The sequence below is a fragment of the Neovison vison genome, chromosome X (genome assembly GCF_020171115.1).
Source record: "Neovison vison isolate M4711 chromosome X, ASM_NN_V1, whole genome shotgun sequence".
NCBI lineage: Eukaryota > Metazoa > Chordata > Mammalia > Carnivora > Mustelidae > Neogale > Neogale vison.
Window position 1 is genome coordinate 12,301,581 of NC_058105.1, and position 15,407 is coordinate 12,316,987.

Genomic DNA, 15,407 nt, shown 5'->3' on the forward strand with positions numbered 1-15,407 from the left:
GAGTCAATCTCTGCCCCTGATCCACTGTGTGTTATTGGGCAAGTCACCAAATCCAAAAAAGCAAGTCATTCACATCACAGATCTGTAGACCATTGATCCAGCCTTTTTTTTTTTAAATTAAACTTCTTGTTTTCAAATGGAATTTAAATAGACATGTCCCCAGTGAATATATAGAAGTGGGCAATAAGCATGAAAAGATGCTCAACATCATTAGTCATTAGAGAAATGCAAATCAAGATCACAAAAAAACCCGATACTTCAATACACAAGGATGGCTATAATTAAAAGGTAAAAATCACAAGTTTTGATAAAAATGTACAGAAATTGGAACCCTAATATGTTGCTGGTGAAATTGTCAAATGACACCACTACTTTAGAAAACATTTTGACAGATTGACTCATGCTCGTACTATGACTTCGAAACTTACTATAAAGCTACGGTAATCAAGAAAATTTAAACACAGAGTTGCCACATAACTCAACAGTTCCACTACGAGGTATATTCTTTAGAAAACTGAAAATACAAATGCTTGCATAAAATTATTGATAGAAGCATTATTTATAATAGCCCCAAACTGGAAACAATCCAAATATCTATCAAATGGCAAAAGAATAAACAAAATGTGGCCCATTCATACAATGGACTATTACTCAGCATTAAAAAGAATAAAGTATTCATACACACTTCAACATACATGAATCTTGGAAACATCCTGCTAAAAGAATTCATTCATATAAGACCATGTATTGTATGATTCCATCTATATGAAATAACCAGAATTGGAAAATCTATAAAGTATATTAGTATACTATATGTTATATATTTATATATGCTATATAAGTGATTATTTCAGGCTAGGGAGGATGGGGGAAGTAAGGAGTATCTGCTAACAAGTTCAGATTTCCTTTTTGGGGTGACAGAACTTCTGGAATATGACAGCAGTGATGGTGGCACAGCATTGGGAAAATACTAAAAACCACTCAATTGTACACTTTAAATTGGTGAATTTCATGATATGTGAATTATATATCAAAAAATAATCTGATCCTTTAAAAACAGAACTACTGGGGGTGCACCTCAGTGGCTCAGTGGGTTAAAGCCTCTGCCTTCGGCTCAGGTCATGATCCCAGGGTCCTGGGATCGAGCCCCACATCAGGCTCTCTGCTCAGCAGGGAGCCTGCTTTCCCCTCTCTTTCTGCCTGCCTCTCTACCCCTCGTGATCTCTGTCTATCAAATAAATAAATAAAATCTTTAAAAAAATAAAACTACTGGGGCACCTAGGTGGCTCAGTTGGTTAAGTATCTGACTCTTGGTTTCAGTTCAGGTCATGATCTCATGGGTTGCGGAACTAAGCCCCACATGGGGCTCTGTGCTTAGTGGGGAGTCGGCTTGGAGATTTTCTCTTTCTTCTCCTTCCCCCATGCTCTCTCCCTCCACCCACCCCCCGTCTCAATTAAATAAACAATAAATCTTTTAAAAAAATATAACTACCATATAACATAGCAATCTCACTTCTGGGTATATATATGGCCAAAAGAATTTAAAGCAGAGTCTCAAAGAGATATCTGCATACTGCTATTCGTAACAGCACCATTCACAATAGCCAAAGAGATGGAAGCAAACTAAATGTCCATTGACAGATAAACAGGTAAATAAAATACAGAAGACCCATACAATGGAATATTATGCAGCCTTAAGAATAGAAGTAAATCCTGTCACATGCTACAAAATGGATAAGTCTTGAGAACATTACATTCAGTGAAATAAACCAGTCACAAAAGGACAATATTGCAAAATGCCATTTATATGAATGTGAAATAGTCAAATTCAGAGATATAGGAAATAAAATGTTAGTTACCAGGGGCTAGGGAGAAGGGGCATAGGAGAATTGTTGTTTAATGGGTATAGATTCAGTCTTACAGGATAAATAAGTTCTGGAGATCTGTTTCACAACAATGTAAATATAATTAACACTGCTATACTGTACACTTAAAAATGGTTAAGATGGTACATTTTAGAAAGTTTTTATATAAAAAAGAAGCCTATAAATGCTCAGAAAAATATTCAATTTAAATGGTATGAAAAATTACCAATCCTTCATATTTCCAATTCAATTTCCAAAGGAAAATCAAGGTTTTCACATATTAAAATTATCATCCCAACTGAGGTTTTTATTTCAAACTTAGAGAATTGCCCACATTTTATCCCTGGTGTGGCATTCACAGTAAGAAGAAGATATTCTATTGAAAATCTTGCAGGCAACAGTACTCTTTGACTACTTTAGCACAATTCAATGAGATGCGGAAATGTAAGGAAAAAAATTGAATACTGTACTGTTAAATTTTATTCTACAAAAAACAAGAAACAATCTAAACCCAAACTATATTTTAAAAAAAGAAGAAAAAGAAAACTTATTTTAAAAAACAATGTTCGGAGAAGGGAAGATGGCAGCAGAGCAGGAGGACCTCACTTTGCCTCGTCTCACAAATACAACTAGACTACTATCAAATCATCCTCCATACCTCAGAAATCAGTCTGAAGGCTGGCAGAACAAACTTTATAACCAAAGAGAAAAGGCCAGTTGGAAGAAGGTAGGAAGTATGGAGACGCGGCTTTGGGAGAGGAACAAATCACCGCTAATAAGGTGGGGAGAAGCCATGGTTACAGAGAAGGGTAAGAGACAGACTAGCACACAGGGGAGTGTGGGAAATACAAATCCTCATAGCAACTGGCCTGGAAAGCAAGAGGGCCTGAATTTCATGAGTTCCTACAAACAGCCGGGCTTAAAGCCTGGAGTTTTAAAGGTCAGCACGCTTGGCTCTGGGAGAACTCAAAGAGCATTGGGGATGCTCTTGGAGAAAACACAGAACAAACAGGGTGCAAACAGTGATCTTAAGAGCAGTTGGGGCACACGTGGGGAGGTTAGTTGCTCATCTCAGAGTGTGTCCCAAAGAGGCAGCATTTGTGGAGAGACCCCTCCAGGAACAAAGGAACGGGCAGACGCCAGTTCCCTCCCCTGTGCCTTAGCGTAAGCACAGGGCCACCTGTAGGAACCAGTGCACCACTAACGCTCTCTACCTAACTTGCTTACATCAAACCCTGGCCCCCATGCTCCAGAAGAACCATCCATCTCAGTACACTTGTCTCAGTCCCAGCATGTCTGGCCCCTCACTCAGAAGACCAGCACAAACCCCTGCCTACACTGCATCTCCCAACAAGAGTTTTGCAAGCCACGGTTCTAGTAGCAGTAGCTGTCACTACCTACTACTTACTATGTTGTATCTCATTTCACAAGCAGACCGGAGTACACCTAGGTAAAACATCCCACATTCAGGCCAGGAACCAAATACTGGCACAACCAGCAAAGAGAGCCTCTGCAGATGACTGGCCTGAAATATAAAGTGGCAAGGACAGAACAGCAGAGTGCACACAGCACACACTGGAGGCATGCCTAGAAGCAAGAGGCCCTGGGGAACAGGATACACTACACAGCAGGACACTACAGCACCTCTTCTTCATAAGGCAGTCACCCTTAAGAATAGATGTAGCTGACTTTCCTGAAACACAGAAACAGGCACAAAGTCTCAGACAAAATGACAAGACAGAGGAATTTGCCCCAAATGAAAGAACAGGATAGGACCACAGCCAGAGATCTAAGCACAACAGATATAAGTAAAATATCTGCTGGAGAATTTAAAGCAATGATCATAAAGATATTCACTGAACTTGAGAAAAGAGTGAAGGACATCACTGAGACCATTAATACAGAAATAAGACTAACATAGCAAAAATGAAGGGCTCAATAAACGAAATGAGAAACACACTTGGTAGAACAAACAGCAGGCTGGAAGAACAGGGATGAATTAATGCCTTAGAAGACAGAGTAATGGAAAGTAATCAAGTGAACAAAAGAGAGAAAAAAGAATTATGTAAAATGAGAATAGACTTATGGAACTCACTGACCCCATCAAACATAATAACATTTGTATTATAGGCGTCTCAGAAGAAAAAGAGAGAAAAGGGCACAGAAAATTTATTTGAAGAAATAATAGCTGAAAAACCTCCTTAATCTGGGGAAAGAAACAGATATACAGATCCAGGAGGCAGAGAGAATCCCCAACAAAATCAATGAAAGCAAATACACACCAAGACATATTGTAATTAACGTCGGAAAATAAAATGATAAACTAAAAAAATCTTAAAAGCAGAAAGACAAAAGAAGTGACTAACTTACAAGGGAAAAGCCGTAAGACTAGCAGAAGATTGTTCAACAAAAACCTTATTAGCCAGAAAAGAGTGGCATGATATATTCAAAGAGCAGAATGGGAAAAACCTGCAGCCAAGAATACTTTATCCAGCAAAACTATCATTCAGAAGAGAAGGAAAGATAAAGAGCTTCCCAGACAAAAACTAAAGGAGTTCATGGCCACTAAACCACCACTGCAAGAAGTATTAAAAGGAGGGGTGCCTGGGTGGCTCCGTGGGTTAGAGCCTCTGCCTTCGGCTCAGGTTGTGATCTCAGGGCCTTGGATCAAGCCCCACATCGGGTTGTCTGCTCAGCGGGGAGACTGCTTCCCACCGCCCCGCCTGCCTCTCTGCCTACTTGTGATCTCCATCTGTCAAGTAAATAAATAAAATCTTTAAAAAAATAAAAAATAAAAAATAAAAGGAATTCCTTGTGTGGAAAGGAAAGACCAAAAATGACAGTATGGGGGGGTGGGGAGAGGGGGGTGGGGTTATGGACATTGGGGAGGGTATGTGCTATGGTGAGTGCTGGCGATTCACAGACCTGTACCCCTGGGGATAAAAATATATTATATGTTTATAAAAAATAAAAAATTAAAAAAAAATTTTTTAAATGACAGTATGAAGGTAGGAAACAAGAAAGTGGTAAAAAAGAACATATCTGTGAAAAAATTGTTTAAGGAACTCACAAAATAAAAGGATGTAAATATGACTAAAAGGTGGGGAGAAGAGAGTAAAGAATGTGTTCAAACATAAACGACCATCAACTTAATGTAGACTGTTACATGCAGAAGAGGTTATATACAAACCTAATGATAACCACAAATCAAAACGATTAACAAATATGCAAAGAATAAAAAGAAAGAAATACAAATACACTATCAAAGAAAACCAGCAAACCGTGAAAGAAAGACAAGAAAAGATCAGAGAAAATCTTCATGTAAAACAACCACAAAGCAAGTAATAAAATGGTGGCAAATAATTACTTTGAATATAAATGGACTAAATGCTCCAATAAAAAGACACAGAGTGTCAGAATGGATAAAAAAATAAGAACCGCCTTTATGCTGCCTATAAGAGACCCATTTTAAATCTAAAGATACTTGCAGATTGAAAGTGAGGGGATGTGGGGCACCTGGGTTGCTCAGTGGGTTAAGCCTCTGCCTTCAGCTCAGGTCATGATCTCAGGGTCCTGGGATCAAGTCCTGCATTGGGCTCTCTGCTCAGCAGGGAGCCTGTTCCTCCTCTCTCTCTCTCTGCCTGCCTCTCTGCCTACTTGTGATCTCTCTCTGTCAAATAAATAAATAAAATCTTTTAAAAAAAAAAGAAAGTGAGGGGATGGAGAAACATTTATAATGAAAATGGATGCCAAAGAACATCAGAGTAGCAATACTTAATATTGGACAAAGAGACTTTAAAACAAAGACTGTAACAAGAGACAAAGAAGGATACTATATAATCATAAAAGGGGATTCTGAATTCATGCACCCAACATGGGAGCACCCAAATATATAAAACAATTAAAAACAAACATAAAAGATCAATAATAACACAATAATAGTAGGGGAGTTTACCACCCCCCTTACATCAATGGACAGATCATCTCAACACAAAATCAACAAGGAAACAATGGTTTTGAATGACACACTAGACCAGATAAATTTAACAGGTATATTCAGAACATTTCATCCTAAAACAGCAGAACACACTTTCTTTTCAAGTGTACATTGAACATTCTCCAGAAAATATCACATATTCGGCCACAAGACAAATTCAAAAAGATTAAACTCATACCATACATCTCTTCTGACAACAGTGCTATGAAACTAGAAGTCAACCACAAGAAAAAAAACTCGAAAGAAAACAAACACATGGAGGTTAAATAACATGTTACTAAACAATAAAAAGGTCAACAAGGGGGAAAAAAAGAAGAAATTTAAAAAGCACATGGAAACAAATACAAATGAAAGCACAATGGTTCAAATCCTTTGGGATGTAGAAAAAGCAGTTCTAAGAAGGAAGTTTATAGCAATAAAGGCCTAACTCAAGAAGCAAGAAAAATCTCAAATAAATAGCCTAACCTCACACCTAAAGGAGCTCGAAAAATAACAAACAAAACCTAAAACCAGAAGGAAGGAAATAATAAAAATCAGAGCAGAAAAAAAATGAAAATGAAAATAAAACAATAGAATAGATCAATGAAACCAGGAGCTGATTCTTTGAAAAAAATCAATTAAAGAGATAAATCTCTAGCCAGGCTTATCAAGAAAAAAAGAGAAAGGACCCAAATAAATAAAATCACAAAGGAGAGAGGAGAAATAACAACAACACCACTGAAATACAAACAATTAAAAAATATTATGAAAAACTATATACCAACAAACTGGACAACCAAGAAGAAATGGATAAATTCCTAGAAACATATGACCTATCAAAACTGAAACAAGAGAAATAGAATATTTGAACAGACCAATTACCAGCAAAGAAATTGAATCAGTAATCAAAAAACTCCCAACAAACAAAAGTCTAGGACCATATGACTTCACAGGCAAATTCTACCAAAGATTTAAAGAAGAATTAATACCACTTGTTCTCAAACTACTCCAAAAAACAGAAAAGGAAGAAAAACTTCCAGATTCATTCTTTGAAGCCAGCATTAGCCTATGCCAAAACCAGATAAGGACACCACTTACAAAGAACTACAGGCCAATATCTCTGATGAATATAGATGCAAAAAAATCCTCAACAAAATACAAGGAAAACAAATCCAACAATACATTAAAAAAATCATTCACCACAATCCAGTGGGATTGATTCCTGTGTTGCAAGAGTGGTTCAATATTTGTAAATCAATCAATGTGATATATCACATCAGCAAGAGAAAGAATAAGAACTGGGGTGCCTAGATAGCTCAATTGGTTAAGCATCTGACTCTTGATTTCAGCTCAGGTCATGATCTCAGGGTCGTGAAATCGAGCCCCGTGTTGGGCTCCATGCTCAGAAAGGAGTTTGCTTGAGATTCTCTCCCTCTCCTTCTACCCCTCACCCTGCTCAGATGTTCTCTCTCTCTCAAATAAATCAATCTTTAAAAAACTATAAATAAAAAATAAGAACCATATGATCATTTCAACAGATGAAGAAAAAGCATTTGACATAGTATAACATCCATTCATGATAAAAAAAACCCTCAACAAAGGAAGGTTAGAGAGAACATACCTCAAAATAATAAAGCCCACATATGAATAACCCACAGCTAACAGCATCCTCAATGCAGAAAAACTGAGAGCCTTTCCCCTGAAGGTCAGGAACAAGACAAGGATGTCCAGGCTCACCACTTCTATTTAACATAGTTCTGGAAGTTCCAGCCACAGCAAGCAGAAAACAAAAAGAAATAAAATGCGTCCAAATCAGTAAGGAAGAAGTAAAACTTTCACTGTTTGCAGATGACATGATACTATTTATAGAAATCCCTAAACACTCCACCAAAAAACTACAAGAACTGATAAATGAACTCAGTCAAGACAGAGGACACAAAAATCAATCTATAGAAATCTGTTGCACTTCTATACACCAATAATGAAGCAACAGAAAAAGAAATTAAGAAAACAACCCCATTTACAATTGCACCAAAAATAATAAGATATCTAGGGACAAACCTAACCAAAGAGGTGAAACACCTGTATTCTGAAAACTATAAAACGGTGATGGAAGAAATTGAAGATGACACAAAGAAATGGAAAGACATTCCATGCTCATGAATTGGAGGAAGAACTATCGTTAAAATGTCCGTACTACCCAAAACAATTTACACATTTGTACGAGTCCTATCAAAATGCCAACAGCATTTTGATAGGAACAAACAATCCTAAAATTTGTATGGAGCTGCAAAAGACCCCACATAGCCAAAGTAATCTTAAAAAAGAAAAACAAAGCTGGAGACATCACAATTCTGGACTTCAAGTTATATTACCAAGGTGTACTAGTCAAAATAATATGGTTCTGGCACCAAAACAGACATACAGATCAATGGAACAGGCTAGAAAATCCAGAAATAAACCCACAATTATATGGTGAGTTAATCTTTGACAAAGCAGGAAAGAATATCCAGTGGGAAAAAGACAGTCTCTTCAACAAATGGTATGAGGAAAACTGGACAGCAACATGCAAAAGAATGAAAGTGGACCACTTTCTTACACCAGACACAAAAATAAACTCAAAATGGATTAAGGACCTAAATGTAAGACCTGAAACTATACAAATTCTGGAAGAAAGAACAGGCAGTAGTAATTTCTGACATTGGCTGTAGGAACCTATTTCTAAATGTGTCTCCTGAGGTAGAGAAACAAAAGCAAAAATAAATGATTGGGACTACATCAAAATAAAAAGCTACTGCACAGCAAAAGCAGTCAACAAAACTAAAGGACAACCTACAGAATGGGAGAAGATATTTGTATCCCAGGGTCCTGGGATAGGACTGAGTCAGGCTCCTTGCTCAGCAGGGAGACTGCTTCTCTCTCTGCCTGCCATTCCCCCTGCTTAGACTCTCTCTCTCTCTCTCTCTGACAAATAAATAAAATCTTTAAGAAAGAAAGAAAGAAAGAAAGGGGACGCCTGGGCGGCTCAGTGGGTTAAGCCGCTGCCTTTGGCTCAGGTCATGATCCCAGGGTCATGGGATCGAGTCCCGCATCGGGCTCTCTGCTCAGTGGGGAGACTGCTTCCTCCTCTCTCTCTGCCTGCCTCTCTGCCTACTTGTGTGTACTCGCTTACTCTCTCTCTCTGGAAAATAAAGAAAATCTTTAAAAAAAAATAAAAAAGAAAGAAAGAAAACTGCAGACCAGCATCCCTTATAAATACATGCAATGTCCTCAACAAAATACCAGAATACCAAAATCCAACACCTCATAAAAAGGATTTTACACCAAGTGGGGTTTGTCCCAGGAGTGTAAGGTTGGATCAACACATGAAAATCAATCAATATAATAGATCATATCAATAAAGGAAAAAACACATGATAATCTCAATAGATACAGAGAAAAATTTTGAGAAAATATAAAATGCTTTCATGATAAAAACTCTCCACAAACTGGGATGCCTGGGTGGCTCAGTGGGTTAAGCCTCTGCCTTCAGCTCAGGTCATGATCCCAGGGTCCTGGGATGGAGCCCCACGTTGGGCTCTCTGCTCGGCAGGGAGTCTGCTTCCCCCTCTCTCTCTGCCTGCCTCTCTGCCTACTTGTGATCTCTCTCCCTCTGTCAAATAAATAAATAAAATCTTAAAAAAAAAAAAACTCCACAAACTGGGAACAGAAGAAAACTTCCTCGAACTGATAAAGGACATCTATGAATAAGCCACATACTTAGGGGTGAAAGACCAAATGCTTTCCACCTAAAATCAGGAACAGGACAAGGATATCTGCTCTTGCCACATTGTATTGAAAGTTCTTCCAGGGTAAGTGGACAAGAAAGGAAGAGAAAAAGCATCCAGATTGAAAAGGAAGAAGTAAAACTATCTCTACTCACTGATGACAAAATCTTATAAAAGATTATAGGAAAACACCCACCTCCACCAAAAAAAAAAAGTTGTTAAAGCTAATAAATGAGTTCAGGAAAATTATAAGATACATGATTGATATACAAAAATTAGTTGTCTTTCAAAAACAAAACAAAACAAAAATAGTTGTCTTTCTATATATTAACAATGTATACCCAAAAATTAAATTAAGAAAATAATTCTATTTACAATAGTATCAAAAAGAATAAAACATTTAGGAATACATTTAACAAAATAAGTGCAAGGCTTATACATTGAAAACTACAAAACTCTGTTGAAAGAAATTATAGGAGACCTAAATAAATGGAAACATATCCCATTGCCCATGAATTGGATGACTTATTATTATTATTAACATTATTACTCCCAAAAATGATCTACAGAGTCAACCAAATCCCTGTCAAAATTTCAGGTGTCTCTTTTGAAGAAATGAACAAGTGGTTCATAACATTCTTATAGAAATGCAAGGCATCTCAAATAGCCAAAACAGTGTTGAAAATGTGCAAAGGGGTGCCTGGGTGGCTCAGCTGGTTAAGTTTCTGACTCTTGGTTTCAGCTCAGGTCATGATCTCATGGGTTGTGAGATCAAGTCCCATGTTGGATTCTACACACAGTGGGGAGTCTGCTTCAAGAGTCTCTCCTTCTGCCCCTCCCCCCACTCGTTCTCTCACTCTCTCAAATAATAAATAAGCCTTTATAGAAAAAGGAGAACAAACTTGGAAGACTCACACTTCCCAATCTTAAAATTTATTACAAAGCTACAGTAACGAAGACTATATGGTGTTGGCATAAGGATAAACATACAGATCAATGAAATCGAATAGGGAGTCCAGAAATAAAGTCATATATCTATGATTGATTGATTTTCAGCAAGGGTGCCAAGTCATTCAATGGGAAAAAAAATAGTCTTTTCAACAAAAGGTGTTGAAACAACTGGGTATCCACATGCCAAAAAAAAAAAAATGTATTTGGGTCTCTAATTCATACCATACCAAAAAATTAACTCTCAATGAACTAAATATCTAAATTTTATTTTTTTTAGATTTTATTTATTTATTTGACAGAGAGAGAGAGATAGCGAAAGAGGGAACACAAGCAGGGTGAGTGGGAGAGGGACAAGCAGGCTCCCCAGAGAGCAGGGAGCCTGAGGTAGGGCTCGACCCCAGGACCCTGGGATCATAACCTGAGCTGAAGGCAGACCCTTAACCAACTGAGTCACACAGGCACCCCTAAAGATCTGAATTTTAAAACCAAATCTATAAAACTCTTAGAAGGAAACACGGGCATAAATCTTCAGGTTTTGGATTAGGTAATTTTTTTTTTAAACATGGCATCCAAAGCACAAACAACAAAAGAAAAATTAGGTAAAGTGGACCTCATCAAAATTAGAAACTTCTGTAGGTCAAAGAACAGTTAAAGAAAGTGAAAAGACAACCCACAGAATCGGAAAAAATATTTGTATATCATATATCTGATTTAAGAAAAACTTATATAGACTATATAAACAACACTCACAACTCAACAATAAAAAGACTAAAAACCTAATTAAAAACGGGCAAAGAGGGGGCTCCTGGGTGGCTCAGTGTGTTAAAGCCTCTGCCTTTGGCTCAGGTCATGATCCCAGGGTCTTGGGATCGAGCCCCTCGTTGGGCTCTCTGCTCCACAGGGAACCTGCTTCCCCCCCCACTCTCTCTGCCTGCCTCTCTGCCTACTTGTGATCTCTATCAAATAAGTAAATAAAATCTTTTTTTAAAAAATAATAGGATTTGAACTGAAGATCTATAAAGAACCAATAAATACATGAAAAGATGCTCAACATCATTAATTATTAAGAAAATGCCAGTCAAGAACACACCAAGATACCATTTCATATTTGCCATAATGGCTACAGTTAAAGAAAAAGAAATCAGAAAATAACAAGTGGTAAGAAGGATGTGAAGAAATTGGCATTCCTAGTAGAATATAGTATGGTATAACTTCTTTGGAAAAAAATGTGACAGTTCCCCAAAAAGTTAAACATAAAGCTGCTACAGAAGCTAGCAATTCTATTTCTATACATATGTATACTTAAGCGAGTAGAAAACATGTGTTCACAGAAAACTTATACACAAACGATCATAACAGCATAGTTCATAACAGCCAAATGTAACAAAAACTCACATACTCATCAACTTATGAATGAATCAACAAAAGGCAATCTATCCATAAAATGGGATTCTACTCAGCCATAAAAATAATGAAGTACTGATACATGTTACCACATGTGTGAACCTTGAAAGCATCATCCTGGGGCATCTAGGTGGCTCAGTCAGTTAAGGGTCCAGCTTGATTTCAGCTCAGGTCATGATCTCAGGGTCATGAGATATAGCCTTGCATTGGGCTCCACACTCAGTGGGGAATCTGCTTGATCTTCTCTCTCTCTCCCTCTCCCCTGCCCCTCCTCCCACTCCACGCATGCACATTCTTTCTCTCGCTCTCTCAAATAAATGAATGAATCTTTAAAAAAAAAAAAAGAAAGCATTGTGCTAAGTGAAAGAAGTCAAACATGTAAGGCACATATGAAATGTCCTGAATAGCAAATCCATAGAAACAGAAAACAGATTAGGAAAGAGAGGCACAGTTTATTTACTTATGGTCACAGGACTACAAAAGCAGCAAATTCAAGATCCGAAATCACATCTTTCTGATTGAGTGGCTCCTAACAACTCTTCTGTCTTCATACATTCATCATTCACCCAACAAGTATTGATGATGTACCTAAAACATGCTAAACACCAAATCATGAATCAGACACAACGAACCACACCTTCCAGGAGGTCACAGTAGAATACGGAAGACAGATGTGAAAACAAAAAGTTTAAGTGTCCACTCGAGAGTGAAATGAGGACCATTATAGCATTATCTCAGAGAAGAGGAGGTTGTGTTAGTTTTGAGTCTTCTGAGGCCAAGACAAGGATTAAGGGAGCAAAGATTATATTAAAGGAAATGCCTGTGTGAGAGAAAACGGGAAGGAAGCCAGATAAGCACTGGGAGAGTCATCAGACCATGGTGCAAGTCTGACATGAATGAAAGAAAGAGGGAGAAAAGATTGGGTGGTGGCACCCTAGCTGTGCTTGGGGATTCCTTAAACCAAAGTCACAGTCACAGAGGAGCCACATCTCCCAGGAACAAGTCAGCCTTAGTCATCCTCCTGCCTTCAATCATTCACCTGGAGCACCCCAGGAAAAACACGGCCTCAAAGCAAACCTGGAGATGGACTTCACAGCAGGGCATCTGGGACTCTTGGTCAACTATGCTCCCTGTAGTTGGAGATCCTCAAGTTGCTGTCCTTATTGTCACCACAAGGGTTAAGTTTCGGGGAAAGCTTTTTCTGGCATTGGTAATTTATAACTTAGGTTCTAAGATTACACCTCATTTATGGATAGAGACAGGACAAGGAAGAAAAGCAAGCACTGTATAGAAAAGGAGACTGGACTGGTTCTTGCAAAGACTTATGCTAACTATGGGACTTAGCCCTTGGACATTCAACAGAGTTTTTCTTGTTCTAGTTATGTCCCCAGTGCCTTAGGCTTATAATCTAGTATTTACTAAATATGCTACAAAACAAAATATAACTAGATTATCATTGAATGTCGCCTTGCTCACTGTAATTTAGCTCATCATTTAACACATGGAAAACTTCGTGAATTAATATTTGGTCATTCCAGGCAGAGTACTCCTAAAGATTTGTGAGTTCATTTACATGTTTATCTGCTCTTTTCTCCTTGAGAGTAGGACTGTTCTTCCGCATGATGATTAGAATGAATTGGATATTTTGAACTCATCCATCAGATTTGGAAATGATATCTTAATTGGCAAAGGTGTTTAACAGTTAATTGAACATTTCTACTGTGAACTTCCATTTTTCTTAAGTACAGAAATAGCACAGCAGGGCCATGGACAAGTAAAGAATGTCACATGAACACCTTTCTGTATCTGTCTTGGTCTCTGTGATAATCCTGTTTCCTCGCAAACTCCTATGCACATACTAGGGCACTCAATGAATATATCATGATTTCATTTTCTATGAATTTGTAAACATTTAAGTACATGGGAACAAGTGTGTCTTTGTTGCATGTAGCTACTGAGAAATTTAAAGTGATTTTATAATAAGCTTTGAAAATCTGAATGTTACCAATTCATGCAGGTAGAGTATTTGGTGTTCGGGACCTATCCAAATATATCATCAGACACCTCTACTATGTCTTCCATCCCCTTCTCCTCTTCTTCCAAACCCTCTTCTTATAGCTGCCTAGAAGTTATAATAATATATGGAATCCAGTCGTAAAGCCTAAAGCACAGTTATTTTCTTTAACCAAGAATAGAGAAAGTCATCTTTTATTGTGTAACTCTTTCAACCATGAAAAATAATTCTCTATATTCTTACACAGAAAGTGTGGCCATCAATCATCTTTAATCTTTCCAGAATTGGTGCCAACCAAGAGGCATTATATTTGTTCCAATTTACAAATAAGTGTTAATGAAACTATTTGTTGAGAGCTGCTTATATGCATATTAATTTAGTGCCCATAACCAAATTATAATTGCACCATCACTTGAAAAAAAAACTGTTATTCAAAGCATACAACACACTGGCCATTTGTCTTTCTTCAACACTTCCATTCTGGCAGTGTATCCTTCTCTTTGCATTTATCCATTTATTTGATTGGCCTTTTCTTCTTATTTCCAGATATTATTTACCTGGAGAAGTCTCAATGCAACAGGAAATAGGTACTTGTTAGTCTGGGTGCACCAAGAAGGAGAAGATACCAAGAGGGATTTATTGGAGAAAATACACATGAGGGGAAATACACCATGTGTATGGAGAGAGCCAGAAGAGACTCAAGAACTGTCAGACAATAATATACATCTAACACTGTGGAGGAGAGAAGGAAGGAAGGAAGGATGGGCAGGAAAAGTCTTACACTGCAGTACAGTTTTAAGAAATTTTCACTGGAAAGTTCTTGAGCCAAAATCACCTTTTAGAGGAGTTCTGTATCTCCCAAAAGTGGGTCTGCTTTAGTATCCTTGATGTACTCAGTCACTGGCTGGGAGCGGCCCATGGGAAAATTGGTCTCATGCAAATGCAGTGGAGGATTACAGAGCTCGGCAACTGAGATCATCATTCAACCAGGCTCCTTGAAGTCAGAGATGTGAGAGGTGCCTTTCATAGCCACCACATTTCTCATTAAAAAAAAATAAAGTTCTGCCTCTCATTTCACACTCCTCACTAAAAAGCACACAAATAGGAAGCAAAGTCTCATTTAGGGCAGAGGTGACTTTCTCCAGGGCAGAAACTCACTGATTCATTCAGATCATACTTTAGGGATGCAATTAAGCCCACAGTTTACAAAGAGTTGCATTCAAATCCCACCTCCCCCAGTTGGTGGTTGCATGAATTTAAGCAACTCACTTAAAACTGAAGAAGTCTTAAAAACACACCAAAAAAACTGAAATCTCAACTGTTTCATCTGCTACATGGAGATAATGATGACCTCATTTACCAAACTGGGACTCTTGGGAAAATGAATTAAGCTCCCAGGTCCCATGAGGGAAGGTATGGCTTGGCTTAAA